At 32.8% G+C, this 17,767-nt stretch overlaps 1 long non-coding RNA gene across 1 annotated transcript; it reads right to left on the reverse strand.

Annotated features, from left to right (window-relative positions):
• Nucleotides 1-9,237: 9,237 nt before the first annotated feature.
• On the reverse strand, nucleotides 9,238-14,670 carry LOC120351323. Its single transcript, XR_005571313.1, has 3 exons — nucleotides 14,515-14,670; nucleotides 11,737-11,738; nucleotides 9,238-9,318 (listed from the first exon to the last, which is right to left on the reverse strand). It is a non-coding gene; the product is annotated as an uncharacterized LOC120351323 (long non-coding RNA).
• Nucleotides 14,671-17,767: the final 3,097 nt, after the last annotated feature.

Here is a 17,767-nt window from a genome sequence, read left to right on the forward strand (position 1 = left end):
TAATACCCTATTGAACATTGGAACCAGCTTGAAGCTGGCGGGGAAGTAGTACAATCACAGATACTGTTGTACACATTCTATGAATTCAAACAGTGTAGAATTTGACAACATATTTGAGTTTTTAATCAATATTATGGAACGGTTCTACAATATTGACAATGACTCAGTCGAATTTCTATGAATTCGATTATTAGAAGAGAAGCTTGTTGAAGTTGTCACTTCTATCACTGCAAACATAAAATTAAAAAAAAAAACCACTGTATAATTCAAAAATAAACTTCCGAATTCAACTGACTTGGAAATGTTCCTTATTGAATTGGCAAGCAGTTTCAGAATGAGTTTGTAAGTCTCGCAAGTGATTCCTGCATTTATGCATGGATTATAATATATATATATATATATATATATATATATATATATATATATATATATAGATAGATAGATAGATATATAATCATCGCTTACCTCACCTAATTTTTCAATTACCATTTTATATCACATATTTTTAACTCATATATGAGTTTTAATTCCATATATATTCTCAACATGTATTTCACTCAATTTTCTTTGAGTGAAAATTGTTTTATGATTTGATACAAGCCATATAAAAATGAATTGCACCTTTTCATATAGCTGAAATTTGTGGATGTGTTGTATAATATATATCAGTTTACACCCCGATAAAAACAAAAGCTGAGAACATAAATCCACCGACCTTTCAAGAAGTGGAGAGAGCAATAAATGAAATGAGAAACTACAAAGCGTGTGGAGAAAATCAAGTAAGTGCGGAAATATGGAAGCATGCTAGTGTTTCAACGCGAACCTCTCTACATATGGCACTCACAAAGATCTGGATTACTGAAACACTCCCAGAACAATGGACTGGAGCAGTAATCAATCCGCTACACAAAAATGGGGACAAGAGCAACCCAGACAACTATCGAGGAATTTCTCTCCTTGACTGCACCTACAAAATTTTTTCAAAGATCATATATAACAGGATTAAAGTTCAACTGGATGAGGAACTTGGTGAATATCAAGGTGGCTTCAGACCATGGAGAAGCTGTTCAGAACAAATAATCACGCTCAAACTAATCATGGCGTACTACAGAAGACGAAATAAGCCTCTTTCAATTGCATTCATAGATTTTAAAAAAGCATACGACTGCATCCACAGAAGATCAATGTTAAAAATTTTGAGACACTTAGGACTCCATCCAAAACTTATAAAAATGATAGAGCTAACACTGACGAATGTCAGTCGTCCAAATACAACGTCCAAGATCAAATTCAGAGGGGAACTGTCCAGATCTTTTGTAGTAGAAACAGGTTTGAGGCAAGGAGATGGCCTGTCGCCACTGTTGTTCAATTGTGCCCTGGAATATATAATGAGAGAATGGTATAAGATTAATCCAAAAAATATCAAAGTTGGAACTTCTAGAGATAATATAAATTTGAACTGCTTGGGATTTGCTGATGACCTTGCACTGCTTGCTAACAATATTCAAGAAACAAAGAAACAAATAAATACACTACAGACTATTTCTCAGAAGATTGGCCTTAAAATATCTTTTGAAAAAACAGAACTCATGCTAACTGATCCACCTCTTGCAGAGAAAATCCGTATAGGAGATCAAGAAATAAAGATTGTAGACAGTTTCAAATATCTAGGTGAAATCATAACCTACAATCTCAATGAGAATCGAACGTGGGACAGTAGACTGAATAAGTTGAGAAGAGCACAGTATGCCACAAAGAACACTTACAACAAGAAATCACTATCAATAGCCACAAAATTGAAGCATTACAAGACAGTCACTCAACCGGTTATAACTTACGCAAGTGAAACCATCTTTAAAACTACCAATACCATCGCAATGAACAAATTACTAAAAATCGAAAGAAGAATCATCAGAACCTGTATTAACAAGAACTATCAAGTAGATGGACACTGGAGATTAGCTTCCAACGAAACTGTTTACAAAGAAATTGAACCTGTCACAAGTACAATAAAAAAAAAGCGAATATCTTTCTTCGGTCACCTGATTAGAGCTTCGGAGGACAGACTAAGCAGAAGAATTATTGAAAAGTTGTGGAAAAGTAAAACAAATATAAAATGGATTGACGAACTCAAGGAGGATATGAGAGAGTTGAATATAACATTCGAAGATTTGAAGAACAAGTCGGACAACATCAGAATCCTGAAGGACAAACAGACCAGACTGCAGATCAAAGTCAGACACAGAATGGGAAGAGTGATTTCGGACGAGGAAAGGAAATTAATTTCTGAACGAATGAAGAAATATTGGGCTGAGAGAGGACGGAGTAAGGGTGGAAGATACTGACTACAGTGGTCCAATGAAGGCCATAAAATTATAATAATAATAATATATCAGTTTATTACTTGTACATATTTAAATATTTAAATCTTATGAATTCGGCTTGAGAAATAAATTGTTAATGAAAGTTATTGTTCGTAATTATTTGTTACCTTGAAAAAATAAATAGTTTCGAGAGCCAAAAAATTGAGACAAACTCATGGAAGATCACATTTTCAAACTGTACAATATGGTCACAGCTAATTTTTTAAAACAAGTCATAACCGTGTAAAGTAGTTTAGAAACGTTGCATGAAAGACCTATTGATATTTGATGAAGTGTCAAACAACAGGATGATAAATTAATGATTTCCTATTTTTAAATGTTTTAATTGAAAAAGTGAGTAATTTTCAGTTGAATTTTGCATTTGAATAAAACATCATGTTCAATAAACGACTCACATCTATTCAAACAGTCGAACAGGTTGTCTGGTACACTATTTCACAGTTTTAATCCTTGCCTGTTATTTCTGAAAGCTTCTATAACTTCTTGATCTGACGCAGGGCCGGATCTACCATTTTTCCTAGGAGTGGGGGGGCAAGGGTTACTTTTGGCGTCCCCCTCATGTTCGACCATCACCGACCGATTTACAATAATGAGAGGGATTATTACTATATTAGTCGTAGGCCTATACGACATTGAAATAAAACTTAGGTTGAATTAGAAGACAGTTTTAATGATAATATAAGTCTTATTCTCATTGTTCATTTTCATTTACATACATAATTGAAAACAATGGTGGAAAAATCAAAGCCCCGACTCTAAAATTAACTTGTTGATGTGAGAATATTTAGAAAATATGAATATTGCTATTAATACTAGGGATTAATTTCCAACGCATTTTTAACAATAGAATAATAAGTGGGTAGATAATCTTAATGAAAAAAATCTAATCAAAGAATATTCACAAAATGCATAATTTGAGATAATTAGAATATTCAAGGAATGACAGATATGGAGTTCTTGATCATTACAGTACAGTAGCAAAAATCACTCATCACAAAAATCTTCAGTGCTAGCCAATTACTTGAATAAAAAAGTACAGAAGTAAAATTGTTAGAAAATTGTCTGATAAATAACTCAATTGTAAATCATACTTATAATTATTAGCCCAGTCAATGAAGGTCCAAAAAAGCAGTTTCGATCCGAAAATTAAATAAAAGCTGATTTTCCCACCATCGATAGAACCCTCCCAGAGGGTCATTCTCCCAAAAGTCCCAAGAAATCCCCTTGGAGCTTTCCGCCCCAGCCCCCTGAAACATGAAAAATGCAGGTAAACACGGGAAATCAATTATCTCTGTAACCATTGATCGGAAACAGTCTTATTATATGTCATTCGATTCGTTACATTATGGACTACAATATTAGTTATATTTATTTTTCCAATAAAATTAACAGTTTTCTTGATAAAATGATATATATGTAAAAATCTAGGGGGTTTGTGATTTGATTTTTTTGTTTTCTTCGATTAACTTCGAAACAAGTAGTTTTACAGGAAAATGAGCCGAATAATTAATGTAGCCACTGTCATTGCAAATCCATTGATGTATATTGTTATGTATTTTCGATCCTATTTGACGCTGTGGAAGGGGAAACGGTCGACGCGTAACGGCGCGGCTGACTCACTTAGCCATAGTAAACAGCAAACTGGTAATCAATTATCTCTGTAACCATTAATCGGAAAAAAGTCTATCATATGTCATTCGATTCGTTACATCATGGACTAGAATATTAGTCTTATTCATTTCCTCAATAAATCAAATAGTTTGCTTGATAAAATAATTTATATGTAAAAATTTAGGGGTTTTTCAATTTGATTTTTGTTTTTTCCGATTAACTTCGAAGCGAATAATCTAAAGAAAATTGGACAAATAATTAATGTAGCCACATTCATTGCGAATCCATTGATGTATATTGTTATTTATCTGCGATTCGATTTGACGCTGTGGAAGGGGAAACAGTCGACGCGGTATGGCGTGTGGCTCACTCTCTTCAACATAGTAAACAGTAAAATACAGCAGTAGTAGGCCTACTGCTTTCTAAGTTGCATCTTATTCACACTATGGCGCTCGAAACAATCAATTTTGTCTATTGTTTTGACATGCGATGAAAGTAATTTTTCACATTTTAATTCTCTAAATTCTCTAAAATCATTTTGTTGTTATATATGTGCTAAATCATGCATTCTATGACAGACAAAGATATTGTTTGCAACCGATAAAATATTCATACTATTACATACCGTAATATAATAGATAAATTTAAAATATGTGTGTATGATCATAATTCTATGCTAAAATTTATCATAAGTTATGAATTCAAAAACTGAGATAAATCATAGATTACAATAGTGTTAACAGTGGCAATTTCCTGAAAAATCATAGTGTGCAGTGTTTGCTGTTTTCTACAGTTAATATTCTACAAGCCAGGTTGATAATATACCTTCAGTTGAGCCAAATATATATGACGGCTGAGGCATAAAAAAATTTATACATTGGGCTTGTTGAGTTGAAACTTTCTATGATTCTATTTGTAAAGTAGCTTATCTTCCGTTCTTACTAGTTGAATCTATATTATTTAGACAGTCCAATATGAAAATTCAGTAGATTCTAAAGATGAAAGCCATGCAAACATACAAATTAAGGAAGAGTAAGCATGCATAAAAGGTAGGAAAATCATGAAAGTGTTTCACATTTAACCACAAAGTACCCTACCGTATAAGATTAATTGAAAGATGATTCATCATCTTCTATTATTTTTGTTAACATATCGATTTTTCACCTCCACTCGCATCTTGTCATTCATTACACAAGGTTGGCAGAAGCTTTCCTTTATGTCGATTAATGTTGATTGAAATTGATTTTGATTAGGGCACCAAAAGAATAGATCTATTGAAATTCAAATGCTATTTGGATGACGTTCACATTCCACTGGTTTTTTTACAATAATTGTTACGTTGAAGAGTGAGGCAATTCAATCCATTTGGAAGTAAAAGGAAATCACAGTGCGATTTGAACAGTGGATAGTAACTTTGAAATTCAGTTGCTCAATTGATTTCGGCTTGATACTATCATTTGTAATTATAGTTGATCAGAAATATGCATTGTATATAATGTTTATATTTCAGTTTGACTAATCTTCTATCACAGTCTCGCTTCCATTCATAAACATGATAATCCTAAATACGTTAATTACTTTAAAATGTAGCTCATCTTACGTCGAACAATGTACAATACAAACAATTTTCATTAGATTAGTCTACTATTATGAAGATCATTGGAATTTCTGCCTGTGAATGAGAAAAAGTCATTTTATGAGCCTTGAAATTCGTACCTAGAAAAAGTTGCATTATTACTAGAAATGTTGTTATTTTTACTATTTATTATAGGTACTGTACATTGATTTTTGTGATTATAGAGATCAACTGCTTTATTCTGAATCAGAATAAGGATAAATAGGGAATTGTGAGATGGGGATAACATCCATAGTTTCATAGCATCAATTTGAAAGCTCTGATAATAATGATTTGAACGGAACTGCGATTCTGGCTTGGTATTGCCTCTTCATGTTCAGTGAGAATAGAAAGCTTCAGAGTAATTCGTTCTCACTATATGTGATAATATTGGTAGTATTTGGTAACATTTGTTAATATTTGAACCGAATGTGCAACAAATTAATCTACTTTCAGCTTGAACATTATTTTCAACTTATCAGGAGTACAGTATTATCATATAGTATCTCAGGTAGGCCCACCCTTTTATTTTTTTGTTCACGTGATCTGATGATATTAATTCCATTATCAAGTAGTGCTTAAATTATAAAGAGTGATTAAACAAGATAAAACACAAGAAAAGCTATGAAAAGAAATTCTGAATCTTCATTTTTCACAAAATAAGGATAAGATGAAGGAGTCAGACACTTAATATATCATGAAACTTCGTTGAAAAACATCAATATCTGAAACTAGAGTTATCAAATTGTGTTACCTCTGACTCGTATGGAGAAGGCACACTTCAAATTAATATAATAAATTCTATGAGCAAACAACAAAATCCTGATTTTTAAGAGTAATATTTTACTCTTAGTAGGAGTATTGAAAAGTGAAAATCTATATACAGCGCATGTCAAAACAATAGACAAAATTAATTGTTTCGAGCGCCATAGTGTAAATGAGATGCAATGTAGACAGCAGTATTATTCTGTTTACTATGTTACTATGGTGTCAGCCGCGTCGGCTGTTTCCCCTTCCACAGCGTCAACTTGAATCGCAAATACATAACAATATACATCAATAGATTCGCAATGAATGTAGCTACGATAATTTCTCGTCACATTGTTCTTTAACATTATTTGCTTCGAAGTAAATCGGAAAAACAAAAAAATCAAATCGAAAAACCCCTAAATTTTTACATTATATTATTTTATCAAGGAAACTGTTCGATTTATTGAGGCAATGAATAGAACTAATATTGTAGTCCTTAATGTAACGAATCGAATGACATATGATAGATTTTTTTCCGATTAATGGTTACAGAGATAATTGATTTCCAGTTTGCTTTTTACTGTGGCTAAGAGAGTCTGCCGCGCCGTTCCGCGTCGACTGTTTCCCCTTCCACGGCGTCAAATCGAATCGCAAATACATAACAATATACATCAATGGATTCGCAATAAGAGTGGCTACATTAATTATTTGGCTCATTTTTCTTTGAAACTACTTGCTTTGAAGTTAATCGAAGAAAACAAAAAAATCAAATCGCAAACCCCCTAAATTTTTACATATATATTATTTTATCAAGAAAACTGTTGATTTTATTAAGAAAATGAATATATCTAATATTGTAGTCCATAATTTAACGAATCTAATGACATATAATAGAACTGTTTCCGATAAATGGGTACAGAGATAATTCATTTTCCGTGATTACCTGCATTTTTCAACTTTGAGGGGGGCTAGGGGGGGAAGCTCCAAGGGGATTTCTTGGGACTTTTGGGAGAATGACCCTCTGGGAGGGTTCTATCGATGGTAGAAGATTCAGCTTTTATTTAATTTTCGGATCGAAAAAACCTTTATTGACTGGGCTATATACTTTTTGTGTCGTAAGTTTCTCTTGTGCTTACTAAAACACCTTCATGTGTTTTACACCTTCACACCAAACACCTTCATGATCCAGGTAATGCATTAGCATTAAATATTCTCCAGAGGCAGAATCTGCAATTGAAGCTATGAAATCAATCAAGGATTTAAGATTAATTATTGAATGAAGTAAATCGTAAGATATAACAGACTAAGTAAAACAAAAACGTTATGCAGTGAAATGATAAGTCAGTTAATCGAGAAAATATATAGTTACAAGAAAAAAATAGATCCACAAGATAATTTGATTAAGTTCCTACAACCTACACAAACTATTTCAACGAAGAACTTCTAAATAATAAAATCGAGAGTTATAAGTTTCTTGCCCTAACTGTAGAAGATGAACTGGAAGCCGCAAAAGCAACATCTTTCAGATGATTCTAATTTTTCGGGGTTTTTTTTTGCTGAGAATGTGTTTATTATTTCATCAAAAGAAAGCAAAGAAGGCCTTTCATGTTGAATATTTATGATGCTTAAATTTGTTAGTCTTTTCTGGGTCATGGTATTTCTTAAATAGGTCTTATAGTAAGTTTCAATTTACTGAAACTTCTCTCTCCAGATGCCACAGAAACTGGAAGTGCTACAAATGTTTTTAGAGCTACACATATGTTTCGATAACCCTCTAACAACTTGCTCTTAAAAAATATTCTGAGCAAAGATGTTGCTGTTGCGGCTTCCAGTTCATCTTCTACAGTTAGGGTATGAAACTTATATTAGAACACTCGTTACTTTCGATTTCATTTAGAAGTTCTTCTTCGTTCAAATAGTTTGCATAGGTTGTAGCCAATTCTGTAGTCTTACTTTTCAAAGTTTTAACGTCTAGTGCTTTAATTTGAGCCTCACACAAAAAAACTGAACTTGTCAGCAATCATTTTCAATGCATCCATCATACCTGTTCGTCAGCACAGTAATAACTCTGTCACAAATTTGAAAAAGTGATCTTCTGAAAATCACTTCTCCCGTACCTTATCTCTTCAAATTTGTACCTTCATCTTCATGTGCGTCTTCTGCCATTTTCTTTTTCTTTCGTTTGCTTGTTTCCTTGTACTCTGCTGCTATGTCCATGTTGCAAGATGAAAAATTTGCCTCAGTAATTGCATCTTAAATAGTTACCTCCCTAGTTGATGATAATAAAGTTGAAAGATCTTGTATGTTTCTTGCAGCATTGTCTACTGTTGTTTTCTCTCATTGCAAAAACTTACTCACTCGATCAATTTTTTTAAGGACTGAATATCAGAAGCATGTAATCACAACAAATTCTGAGCTCTTCATGTTTTAATGAGGAATTTAGCTCTTGTTTCTGGAGATGAAAATGGGTGGCTTCTTCATGGGTGGATTCTTTAAGAGCAGAGAGCACTTTGTCCATGTGTTTATATAATAACTTCCATAGTTTCAATTCTTGCCGACCATCTTGTTTTAATCTCTGATTTTAATAAAAGAGGAACATGCTGTATTAAAACTTCCCACATTGATTTTAACCAATGAATGTAGTTGTAAAGGCTATTTACAATTCCAAAATATATTTGTGCTTCAACACATGCCTCTGGAATTAAGCCCAACTTAATTTTTAATGAGTGGGCTGAGCATGGAACAAAGTAGGCTAGTTTATACAGCGGAAGTATATTGCGGCTATAAAAATACTTCTTATTTTGTTCTGTTGTTTTGCCAAAATATTTTAGTGAAATAAATTTAGAATGTGCACAGAGCTATATCACACTATGGAACATCAAATTAACAATGTCAGATATAAACGCCTAAAGCAGTTATTATTTTTTTAACCTATATATCTTTATAAGAAAATGCTGACTATAATTTGACGCCCCCTTCAACTCGGCGCCCGGGGCACATGCCCCCGCTGCCCCCCCTGGATGATAATCATCATCATAGTCAGTTCTAAGAATTGAAATGTGTGACAAAAGCAAAAATGAGAAAGTTCAGTCGTTCACCTGCCTGGTCTACGAATGACAAGTCCTTGAAATTCTATTCCAATAACTTGCATTCAATTTCCGACATGTGTTTCAACCTCTATTGACTGCCTACCACCCTATCTTCTTCCTACCTGAATTGCCATTATTTTCAGTCTATCGACCTTTCTGCTGAAACTAAACGATTTCTTGAGAATGACCGTCTGCTTCCTATACACACTACATTTTGTATGTTGAAGTGAAGAGAAAACTTGGTTGCTGAGAGGTCTGAAATTCGTTAGAGGTAATAAGCAGCCAAAACTCTTAAATGGCAAAAGACAAGGTAAAAATTCGTTGTGTAGAGGATTTCGTTAAGTGAATGTTCGTTATAGAGAGGTTCGACTTATTTTGTGAAAAATCACTAGAAGGAAATTATGATTGATGTGGTATTCGGTATCAGTATAGGCCTACCAGACAACCTGTTCGACTGTTATTTGAATAGATGTGAGTCAATTATTGAACATGATGTTTTATTCAAATGCAAAATTCAACTAAAAATTACTCACTTCTTGAATTAAATATTAAAAAATAGGAGAGTTGAGTTATTTTAGTATTTATAGTGAAGTTATTGACAAAATCACAGTATTTTGTGTTCAATCCTATAGTAGTGTGGAAAGTAGTAAAATAAATTTGATGAATGAAGTTGAAAAATATTGCTACTGTACTGATTATGTTATTGATTAAACACTACTAATAGAACAAATCAAGCTTTCTGGAAATAATTGGTAAGCTGTTTACTTACTTATACGGGTAAAACCTATCTCAAATCAAATCAAAATCCATTTATTGCCAAAGACAAATTACAATTTGTATAGCCACGTCATGAGAAAATTACATGAATCATTACATATATAATCATACTACATAAAAACAACAATAAATCATCACATCAACGTCTTAAAAATTCTCCACATTGGAGGCAAAATATTCATCATTGGTATAAAAACAGTTTCTTATAAGAAAATCCTTAATTTAAAGTTTATATTCACCCACTAGTAAGCCTCTCATATGTAACGGTAACTGATAATAAAACCCAATTGCACAAGCCCTAAACCTAATATGACTAGATTTGTACCGACAATATTCGTTTCTAAGGTTTCTTGTGTTAGGCGAATGAACATCAAAATGACTAGAGAATAAGAGCAAGCTAGTTTTTACAAATAATAAACATTGAAAAATAAAAATACACGGCAAACACATAATTCTCAATCTAACAAACAGAGGTTTGCAGTGCGTAAGAGGAGGAACATTACACATGGTTCTTATTGATCTTTTTTGTAACACAAAAAGTGAATGGGAATCACTACAATTGGCCCATAATATAGCTCCATACAAAAGATGTAAATGCACATAACTATATTTACTAACATTTTTCGAGGCACTATTTCCTTTGATCTTCTTAACATAAAAACACCTCTTGCTAACTTGGGGATAGTGCAGTCAATATGACACTTCCATTTCATATTATTTTGTATATTGATGCCTAGAAATTTGACAGAATGCCCTGAATCCAAGTTATTATAAGATACAGATAAGTTTTGCGTTTTGTTCAAATTCAGAACAAGTTTATTAGCATTACACCAATCAGACATCAGTTCTAATGTTTCATTTAATAAGATTTCTCTACAGGCATACATCATCTGCATACATGTAACAAGTTGTGCTCTCATCCTCAATATTGCCTGGCAAATCATTCATATAGATAATAAACAGTAATGGTCCTCGAATTGAACCTTGGGGCACTCCATTAATAACAGGCTTGTATCTAGACATATCTTCATTAAAATGCACTGCCTGAAATCTGTTCATTAAATATCACTTTATAAGTGCTACAGATCTACAATTAAAACCAAAACTTCCAAGTTTAGAAAGTAGAATGTCATGAGAGACAGTGTCAAATGCTCTTGACATATCAAATAGTCTTGCGTTCACAGATTTTTTACCTTCCATACCATTAAATATTTCCTGAATGAAAGACATAACTGCCTGACATTGTAGTGTGGTTTCTCCTGAAGCCAAATTGCCTGCAAGATAGCAAATTATTGTTCCCAATGAAATCAACCATCTGCTGAGCTATTAGAAATTCAAAAACTTTGGAAAAAAACTGGTACTATAGATATTGGCCTATAGTTGCTACATAGGTTGATGTCACCTTTTTTAAAAATCGACACTACTCTAGACAGCTTGAGCATATCAGGAAAGGTACTGGAGACAATACAATGATTAACGATATGACAAAGAACTTCACAAATATGCTGACTGCTAGCTTCACATATGAAGGAACTCAAATGAAAAATATCCAAACAGCTACTATTACTTAGAGAGATCAATGCGAGAAACACTTCTTCTACGGCTACATGACGGTATGAGAAAGATTGAACTCTTTTTTCACTTTATTTAAATAGTGGGAGACAGTATTTAAGCTATTTGGTATTGCAGCCAGAACCTCATTTATGCTGTCATAATACACGTTGAAGTTCTCAGAACTCAGGTCTACATTTTCTTGGCGTGAAGCAGATTTACTATTCAATGATAGGTTGTCTTTAATTATCTTCCACATTATTTTGGGTTTATTACATGCATTATTGACTAGATAATGGGGGCATGGGTCGGTCAAGCGAGAGCTATACAATTGCGAGGTAGATTTAGCACATACTCGACCCTTGTGCAATGAATCGTATGCCCCCATTCTGTTAAGTTTAGTGATATTATCCCACACTTATACTTTTACTCGGAGATTCCCATTTCCGTAGTCTTTACAGGTCCATTGAAGTTATAATTTCCAACTATTAGAGATTAGACAGTCTATTCTCTGTAGCTCTTGGTGTAACATGAGTTCCTGCAAAGCTTATCAAGATGCGACATACATCTAAACCGTGAAGGCATATACCAGTTTTTATTGATATACAATCCAATTGCGAATCAAATAATATTATGCCCATCATTTGGTGAAAACCAAATCCTGCTATCATATGGTGTGTTTTACGCAATAAATGAGTTTAGTATTATAACGATTTTATAACCCATTTTAATATTATCAAAGAACTAATTTCTTAGTGCTAATTGATATTTTTCAAACAATACATAATATTATATCGAGTTGTGAGTTGCGGACTAGAGTGTTGGATTTTGGATTAGGTTTTGAAAATATACTTAATTACCTATTCTAAACCTATATGGATGGGGGCATTAAGAGATCTATTGTTCAATATTGATTGAGCATTGGCATGGGTTGACAGTTATTGTTTTCCATTCCACTGGCGTTGAAGAGTGGGTATTGTTCTCTCTCGATCGTTCCATGCCCCCATCCAGATAGGTTTTACCCCTTATTACATCCTACAAATATTCAAAAAAACATGTTTTTTATTTTGAAACTGCATGAATTTTCAAATTTCTTTATTAATATAGAGGTATCCTACATATATTCGCGATGATGTTTTATGTAGCATATTCATTTATTTACCGCCGTGATATGATATTACAAGATCCATAAGATCGGTTACGTCCGATGAGCGACTTTGGGGGTTAGCAGTCCGTTGAGCGATCCATTTTTCAGAATAACAATAAGGATAGGCAGACGCTAAGAATGGGTGGACTAGGGTGTCATTAATCATCAGGGACAGTGACAGAGGCAGGCCACAAGCGTATGTGTATAGGTACTTGCAATACGATATTAAATTGATGATGATTGAATCAGTACCTACCCATTTTTGAAACAAATCATTTAGGAACAAAAAACAATATAAACTAAAAACTTGCAATTCCTATAATTTTGAATAATAATAATATGAAATAAATACAAGAAAATAGGGTAAGATTGGTATGATGACAATGCTCCAACTATTAATTAATATATGCCAATCATGTAATAGGTGAAACCAAATTCATTATTTCAATTCATTGCATATAACTACAAATAACGCAGATCAGCATTAAATATGAATCATGTTGCATGGAAAATATTCAAAGAAGTAAGGGAATGAGAATGAGAGGAATAAATATATAAACTTGAAATGAAACAATGATTTACATTTTTCGACACTGCAAATTCTTTAAACTTTCTTGAAGACAAAGCTAAATACTACGAAGCATCCTGAAGACAGAAAATCTTATAGTATTTTTCATCGTCCTACTCAGCATTTAGCAATCTCAATTGAATTCCTATGTATCGAATATAGATTTATTCTTCAAAGATTATCATAATAAGAGTACGGATTCAAATTCTTTCTTTCCTAGAGTTTTAGAATGAAGGAAGAGTTTTTACAAGAATAGCGATAGTACCTATTTCAGTTGATATGAGTTTCTATTCTATTGTTGAAAAATTATCAAACTTAATGATTCAATTTTTTATTGGCTTTTAACTTCAAGCTGTCATTTTCAATCGATTGGTACATCGAATCATGATGGGTGGACTCAATGGGTGGTTCAAATTACGTTTTTCTCATACTCTGTAGATAGCTGACGTTTTTCTCTAAAAACTTTAAGAAGTACTGACTAGCTATTGAAACGTATCCACCCCTAGATCAACCAGCCAATGGAGGTAGTTGTGACTGAAAGGTTCAAGATTTATTTTGACTGGTCAAATGCAGTGGAGAGCCTGGCCAGTCAATTTCCTAAAAATTTATTCTGATAGAAATAAAACTTATTTACATTAGGATTCATCTTTCGATGACGTTTTTGTGAGAGAATACACTTTCAAATTTGATGAGAAATAATAAAAAAGAATTGTCCATTATCCAAAATGTCTTATTGGATATACTCCCTATTAATATCCTTTAAATCGTCTTTTAAAGGATACAATAGAAAAACACTCTATTTGTAGATTGACGCGCAATTCAAAAAGGATTATTCCTTCCAAATTCCATTGACAATTCATTGGAAAAATCCAAAAATATTGTGTTCATTCTCTGACCTATTATCAAGTATTTGTCGCTTTCACTTTTTCTGAGCACTTATGACTTGATCAACAATGATTTAACAATAGTGCAACTCATATAAAATGTTAATGCTTACAACAAGCACATTTAACTTCTCTCACCAACACCACCTGGGACGGAGTTAAGAATTAGATAGAGTTTGTTTAGGTATAACAATTTGGAACTACTGTTGTATGTTAATCATGCATGCATGTGTTGAGGCGATGATGCATGCATGGGCTGCCCCACCTCTTGCGGTATTGATACAAAAGATTTCTCGGACAGCCCTCAGAATGGAACAGGACGTTCGGCAGAAGTCATCATAGAAGTCAAATGCTATTGTAGTATAGACAATACATTATACGGACAATAGATTATACTATGACCGTCGTCGGTTTCAGTCGGAGAGAACAGCCTTCGAAGCAGGTATCATGAAGGAAGTTCATAATGAAATTTATGATTTTTTTTTTCTCTTGGAATTGTATTGCCGTGCTTTATTACATGCTGAGAAGTTGCTGTGCATATAACTGCACGGAGAGTGATAAAAAAGGAAGTGGGATTTCTTTTCACAGGTAAGTAATTATCTAAGTTACATTCTTTTCAAATTAGGCTCAAGTTATCATTCAATAAGTCAATGTTAATAAAGAATGCAAACGTGAATTTGCTTGTTGTCCTTGTATAAAAAGGTATTTCAATGCCTGCAGCCGATTTACAGATTCTAAATTTTATAATTTGATTTTGCATACAAAAATATTAATATAATGTTTAATGAGTCCATTCACGGTAGCTAGGTTACAACTGCTTTGTTTACAATTTGAAATTCTTAGGTACGGTAACTAAATCTTGGCTAATTTACCCTAATCGGATAATTATTGTATTATGAAGCAGCTAATAATTTAGAGCTATAATGCATTGAATTTTGAAAAGAAAAACAAGCATGCAAGTTGATCAGATTCCATCTACAAAGAGCTAATAATAGGTTCCTTGGATAGGTTTCAATTAACTTTATCATTATTGATAGTTTTTTCATGCTTCTATTGATGATTAAAGTCAGTAGGCAAGGTACTCTTTATCTTGGCGGCTGATTAACCATAAATCAGCTAATCTTGTAGGCTCACCGGTACCGAATTTATGAAAAAGCTAAATCAAGGCTTAATTTTAACGGTACCTGTTACCAGGTTTAGTTAGTTGGCTTCAAATTCATGTTTGCAATCGAGTTGGCATATTATTCTGATGACAAAACCATAACAATTTTGTAGTGCCCACATAGCATTAAAATTTTTAATAAAGGATTCAAATCTATTAACCTCTTTGAGCCCAATTTAATGACTGAATGTTTACTTTTGCCAGATTTGTTATTTCAACGAATATTATCTAAACACATGGTAATGAAATCGCTTTGTCATATTGTATTTACCTTAAATCAGAGTTCAACCACACTGGATAATAGCTTGCAAATAAATATTATTTACTACATAAACCTCTCAATCATTTTATCCATAACAGAAATATCCCAAAATAAATCATTCTAATTGATAATATAATCTATGTAAGTTTAGAATTTGTAATGTCAATGACATCATGAAAAATCGTGAATTTGATTTATTTATTAACTACAGGTTACTGGTGAGAATTGCAATTATTTATGGTTTTATTATCAGAATAACATGCCAAATCGGTTGCAACCAGACATTTGATGCCAAGTAACTGGGTATGTGCAAGTACTGGGTAATTTATATTACACAGCTAATGAATCATAAAAAGATTGCAGTATATAAGCTAATTAGGCTAATTTTAGTAGCCAAGGGCATACTTGAATATTTTATAGAAAGTTTCGCTTGTTAAATCAAATTTTTTATTGTTCACAGGTTTCCAAAAGATCACGACTTGAAAAAAAAATGGATTGTAGCATTAAGAAGGGATGGCTTTATTCCTTCCATATTCTCGTTGATTTGCTCAAAGCATTTTACTCCTGAATCATACAAAACAAGCGGATGGAGTTCAAAGCCAAGTTTGAAAGACGATGCAGTTCCTTCTGTGTTTGATTTCCCTATTCATTTAAAGAAGACAGTTAAAATTCGGAAGCCTCGAACTGAAAGGAATACATCTGACAACACAGAAAAGTGAGTACCTTATCACTTTGCTTGCGAACACATACTGTAGTACTAAGTTAGTGACTATATGTTCGAGTCTAGGAGATCCATCCTTCGACCATTAATAGGTAATGGTCAAAATATAAAACTATTGATGGTCGAAGGATTCATCTGGAATATTTTCTAGAGACAAAAGTCAGTACATTTAAGGTTTACAACCTCAAACCTTACAACCTTTTACCTCATGAAAGGTTTATAAACCAATTATTGGAGGTTTATACTCATTTTGTCACTTTTCACAACACATTCTCTATTCTTATAAAATACTTTTATTGATGACTCATTCACCGACTGACAGACTGGAGAACAGTTTTTTTTACTGGAAAACTACTGTGCGGATTGCAATGTTTCTTGGAATAATAGATTCCTTATTGGAAATTAATAAAAACAATAAAAAAACGTGTAGTACCCTTTATTATTAAAAACGTCAAAATATTTTAACGACTAGTTTCGACCATAGGTCATTTTCAAGTTAAAATTGATTTTTAAGTTTTCCTTTTAGGTCTTAGATGCTTACTAAGAAATCTTTTAGGGATATTTTAGCTTTAAGGGTGGTTTTGAAGGGTTTGAAATTTGGCTCTAAGCATTGACAAGTGATCTTGAAATTTAAGCAACCAGATGAACAATTAAGTGATATGACAGGTTGATTTTTTTGAAAACATACTATTCAACGATAACACTATGTTTTTTTTTCATTTTTAGGATTCAAACTGTTCCAGCAGAAACATTGTCCATAAATCCTGAGCAGCCTCCTAAGAAGAAGAGGGCTTCCTACGTAGGGGATTTTAAAGAGATTGATGAGAATAATGTAGATGATTATAAAGAAGTGGTAGAAAAGGTGCTGGAGAAGAAAAACAAACAAATAAAACTAATAAAACAAGTAAATAGGAGACTTAATAAGAAAATCACCAATATGTCATTATTGTTGGATCATTTGAAAGAGAAGTTGATGATAACTGAAGAAACGTCACTGATTCTTTCGGTAAGTAAATTTGAATTTCAAATTTTCAAATCAGGATAAATCTTATTCCTCTCACTTCCCAAAGAAATTGATTACTCTTTCAACTTTATTGAGGACCCAACATAAGGAGGGCTTCTCCTTTCTTTCATACTCGTGTCCGCCCATCCGTCCACTTTATATTTAAACCAATATAAAATATACCCAGTTTATTTCAAATATTTAAATTGCATAAAAACCTATTTATTCCAAATAATAGCCATC

Source organism: Nilaparvata lugens, chromosome 5 (assembly GCF_014356525.2).
Source record: "Nilaparvata lugens isolate BPH chromosome 5, ASM1435652v1, whole genome shotgun sequence".
In the NCBI taxonomy this organism is placed as follows: Eukaryota; Metazoa; Arthropoda; class Insecta; order Hemiptera; family Delphacidae; genus Nilaparvata; species Nilaparvata lugens.